Raw genomic sequence first — 5361 nt, forward strand, 5'->3', positions numbered from 1 at the left:
CGTGATGTAACTTTCTCTAAAGAATGCTAAAGATGTAGAACAGAGAGTGGCATCATGACTTGATTCTGTGAGGAGGGTTAGGAGGGATAGAAAGATGAAAGGCTGAAGATCTCTGCATTGTTCACCTCGTGTTCCTCTCTGCTGGAATACAGACATGCTGCCTCTCACTCAATCCCATGACCTTAGCCGACCATGTTGCCCCACAGTGCTACTTGAGCTCCTCCAGTCTCTCTCACTCTGAGACTCAAAGCTGTTTACACACTGTACGGATGTATAGAGCTTGGAAGTAACCCCCAAGACTAAACCGTGTGCTGTTTTTGTTACCTTTGTACTTGTATTTCCCTCGACTTCTTCCCTCTTTTCACCTCACAGACAGCCTGTTGCGTAACAACTGTAATTTTTGCAGCTCTGCAGAGATTGAAGGGATTAAGATGGAGATTACGTATAGCGGGATTACCCTGACCTCCATCTCGGTGTGCCTGGGGGACGGGACGGGGAAAAGAGGTACTGTAAGGGAGGTGGAGGAGAGAAGGAGATGAGGGGGGATAAGTGACGGCAGAGATGGATGAGAAGAACAGAGAACTGGGGGAGTCAAGGGGGGATTTGGGAGATAATTGTGTAAGGTGAGAGATGTGTGTGGAATGGAAAGGCAGCGGGGTGAGAGTGCTTTGGAGGGAAGAGGGAGGTAAAGAGAGGAGAGGGTCTTAGGAGGAGCAGAGAAGAGGAAGAAGAGGGAGGTAAAGAGAGGAGAGGGTCTTAGGAGGAGCAGAGAGGAGGGAGGTAAAGAGAGGAGAGGGTCTTAGGAGGAGCAGAGAGGAGGGAGGTAAAGAGAGGAGAGGGTCTTAGGAGGAGCAGAGAGGAGGGAGGTAAAGAGAGGAGAGGGTCTTAGGAGGAGCGGAGAAGAGGGAGGTAAAGAGAGGAGAGGGTCTTAGGAGGAGCAGAGAAGAGGGAGAAGAGGGAGGTAAAGAGAGGAGAGGGTCTTAGGAGGAGCACAGTATTCAGGTTCAGTTTGATGTTGGAGATGGATGGACTTAGAGCATTTCCATTCGTTTTTACGGCATGGCCACTAGGGGGGCTGAGGTGTCTATACAGTAACAGGGTCTGTCTGTCCATCTGACTGTACAGTATGTACTGTATGTCGCCCAGAAAGAAAGAAAATGGCCTGGTCACCAATGATGTCACGTGACCAGGTCACCAATGATGTCACGTGACCAGGTCGCCGAAAGAAAGTGTCCAGGTCGCTGATGTTTATAGCCCCTTATCACACAAGCATGTCTCAAAGGGCTACAGCATCACCTACATCATCTATCCACATGTACACACAACATAGGTTACATACATCATACACATTTGACTAGATTGCATTGCAATACTACACAAACACAACATATCTTTAAACCGGAGCACCCGGTGGAAACCCATGTAAACACGGGGAGAACATGCAAACTCCACACAGAAAGGACCGGGGTGCAGTCATGAAACTTTACACGTGGGTAGTTGACATAAAAATGGAGGTCGGGTTCAAAAATGGCCGTGATCCGAGCACTGATCCGAGCACACACACACGCACGCACCAGGCCCGGCTCCAGGATGAAGTGACTGAGGGGGTCAGTTAAAACTGGTGAGGGGGGATTTGAAAATGGCCATGCCCGACAAGCTACCATGATATAGCTGGTACCAATGGATTCCTTAGGTTTTCTAGTTTCATATGAGCCCAGGATCTTCACTCTAGCTTGAGAAATGAGTCCGCGACAGCCTTTGGAAGACAGCAATGAGGCACGGTGAGAAGTAGAAGGGAAACTGAGGGGGCAAAGCCCCCACAAGCCATTATGTCCATCATGGACCCGCTCCTCAACCCCCTCTCTTGCAGGCCTACAGAGCCAACAGATCAGATGATGCTAAAAACACCTGGACACTGCAGGAAACCTATGCCAGGATCCTGTTTTTGGCCACCTTCCCCACATTGGACCCCCCGCCCTGGTGTGATCCCATCGTAAGATGGTCTAGTTCTTTTTCTTGGCTTGGCTTGAGTTGAAGACATGTGGGTGAGTGTGTGCAGTCATCTCAGTAGGTCCTTCATCATTGTGAGTGAAGAGCCTCTGTAGCCACCGCCAAAGTGGTTCCAGTGATTCAGATAGTGGAAGAGTTGGTAAAGCTGGTTCCTCTTTGTGAAGCCTCGTGCCTTGGGAATCTTATCATGGTAAGCGGAGTAAAAAGAGCTGCTGAAGCCGCCGAACATGCCTGCAATACCCAGCTCATACTCTGAGTGGCCAAAGAAGGAAGCGGGGTCGAAGATCACTGGGCCTTCTGCGCACTCCGCCACGTTGCCTCCCCATAAGTCTCCATGGAGCAGAGCAGGGACAACATCCACATCTGCAAACATCTGAGGGATCTTCAGCTGTAGCTGGGCCCAGAGCTCCCTGGCCTCCCTGTCTCCATGAGACGCATCCACCATGTTAAGCTGGTGCTGCAGTCTCTGCCGGGAGTAAAATGCCACCCAGTCATCCTGCCACTCATTTTCCTGTGGGAGGTATCCACAGCACGTAGGTACACTGAAGCCAAATTTGTCAACAACAGGTACCTCAGACTGCCAAGCTCCTTTCCCCACTGTCTGTTGCTCCTTCTTTTGTTTCTCCAGCTGCCTCTTGTTGTGAAGATGCAGATCTGCTAATTGTTCTCCAAGTTGCTTTGAGTACTTGCTAAGACCTCTCATGTTCAGATGTTCCATCACAAATGCAGATCCTTCTGTGTCAAGCTCAATCACCTTCACCGGCTTGGGGACTTTGACAGTTTCTGTCTTTAAGATGGCATCCAAACTGGCAAGTTCCCCATCAAACATCCGTTTGGCCTGATTCTTGTGATTTATCTTCACGAACACTCTCCCATTGTCAGTATCATAACTCTGGCCCTGGCTGATGCATCCCCCTCCGGAGTGACCAGTTGACTTCAGCAGGGAGGTTCCCAATTCCTTCTTTAACTTCACTTCCATGGTTGATTTGCAAATTCAAATCTAGAGGAACTTATAGGTATTTTCTGCTGTAAATTACTGACGCCACCATGCTAATTCACTGGAAGGTTTTGGGGCTGTCTGTTTGGGACAGCTCCTGATGACATCATCGATCACATCATCACCGATTACTAACCTCGCGTCACCAGGCTCTTCTCGGCGAGAAAGAGCCTGGCTTCCGCTCACAATTGATTTTGTCACCCTACCTGGTTCCGGCCTAGAGCCCGCCCTAGACCGGATGGGCAGCGTTTCTAGCTCGTCAACTTTTACGTTAACTTGACAATTTGACACAAGTATCAGAACGGCAAACAACAAAACAAAAGATGGACGTACCGAACAAAGTTTTTGAAGAAGTTATTTTAGAAACATTGCGGATTCACAATCTCACATCTTTTAAGCCAATACAGAAGCTTTGCATCAGACAATTAATCGAGGCAAGAGACGTCAAGCTAATGGCAACAAAGACGTTTTTTGGCGCACTGCCTTCCGGTGTTCATTCTGGTTCCGTGGTTTACGCCCCATGACAAAAAGCAGGGTGGAAGGTGCCCAGACTACCGATTACATCACAAGGTCACCAATGATGTCACACTGATGACATCACTGAAGCCATCATCACCAATGACATCACAATTGCTCGAGTGACATCATTGATGATATCACTGATGACATCACTTACTGATCAGTGATTTTATGACATCACTGATGAACACAGAAGTCACGCGTGAGCAGAGTGAGATCACAAAAGTCACGTGTGAACATAAATCATTGATGATGTCACAATGACACTGCCCCTTCGGGGCTTGAACCCCTAATAACAACAATTAAGCAAGTACAGGAGTATGCAACAGCGGGGTTTGACTGGATCCAACGCTGATTGGCTGAAGGAGTTGTCTGTCAAGGCAAGTACACCCGCCCAACTTCCGCCCACTGCAAAGACTGGGTGAAAGCTTCAGGCCAGACGGGAACGAAGACTGAAATGAAATGTGAGATCATGTGACCGGTTGGTTTATTATCACACACACATGCTGGTCACGTGACCGGCTGGTTTACCAGGCTATGGTTTTTCCACAAAAAAGTGGCACATAATGCGCGAAAGCTGGGAGAGCGTGAGACGATTGAGACAGACAACGTTTTTGTCTGCCGTGCATTAAAACTAAAGTAACCAAAGGTCAAAACCTGGTTTTCGGACAACTTAAATGCATAAAAATGGTAGCCTGCTAAGTTTAGTGTGTCTCAGTGTTGTTGGTTGTTGATAGGGATGGGCATTTTAAGCAATTTAAATACTTGAGTACTCTCCTTCTATTATAAACGAGTAATCTGGTACTCGCTGGTGGGGGGTCCGTGTGTCAAAGAGAGTGAAATAATATTACTTAAACAAAAGTAAATAGCTTATTGATGCACGTTGGATGAGAAAAAGGTATTTCAACGAACAAAGCAGCAAACCTTGTATCAAAATACTTGTGATGTTAAGATTACGAGTGAAACTGTGGCTGCAAAGCATTACTCAAAATTAAAATAAATGCCAATGTTACAATAAGGGTTTTATTTTGAAAGCCCTAAAGCAGATGACTTTTACATACATTTTACATACTTTTTACGAGTACTCTCGCCCATGCCTAGTTGTTGATGTTATTGTTACATTTTGCTTTTCACTTGTTGTTATTGAAATCTGTAGAATTTTTCTTCTGATTAGTTGTGAGTTTTATTGTTTGAGTTGAGTTGAGCCATTCAGATTTTCGTCATCTTCGCTGCCATAAGATCAAGGACCACCATGGAAATGATCACTCCATAAACATCCACGTCATTTCATTTGTGATGCCAGGCACATCTCTTCTAAATGTGGCAGCCGGTGTCTCGGACGCACAACTCTACACGGGGGCTAACCCTAACCCTAACCCTACTGCAGAGCCACACGGGGGCGCACTGCAGAGCCACACGGGCGCACTGCAGAGCCACACGGGGCGCACTGCAGAGCCACACGGGCGCACTGCAGAGCCACACGGGGGCGCACTGCAGAGCCGGAATCATCTCCAGTAACTACTGCATTCATATTCTAAAAGTATTCCAATGACAACATTTTGGTATTCATGTACTAGGTGACAAAGGTTATTCCCTCATGGAATACATGGTAACCCCCCACTGGCAAACCCTACAGACAGGCCTGGTTCTACGGGGGTGCAAAAGCACGCATTGCACCCTTATTTTATTGTCTGCATGCTCAGTTGAAAAGTAAAAAAAAAAATAATAATAATAATAATAATAATAAATGCTGCAGCTGCACACTTACTGTTTAAACATGAATTATAATTGTTGTTTTTCTTTGTTCTTTGATGTGAATTTATGGCTTTTTGGCA

At 46.9% G+C, this 5361-nt stretch overlaps 1 pseudogene across 1 annotated transcript; it reads right to left on the minus strand.

Moving 5' to 3' along the window:
- Positions 1-2059: 2059 nt before the first annotated feature.
- LOC310795267 (ketosamine-3-kinase pseudogene) lies at positions 2060-2989 on the minus strand (annotated as a pseudogene). Its single transcript has one exon. The product of its transcript is annotated as a ketosamine-3-kinase pseudogene (transcript).
- Positions 2990-5361: the final 2372 nt, after the last annotated feature.

The sequence above is a fragment of the Poromitra crassiceps genome (assembly GCF_964638095.1).
Source record: "Poromitra crassiceps genome assembly, chromosome: 21".
Lineage (NCBI taxonomy): Eukaryota > Metazoa > Chordata > Actinopteri > Beryciformes > Melamphaidae > Poromitra > Poromitra crassiceps.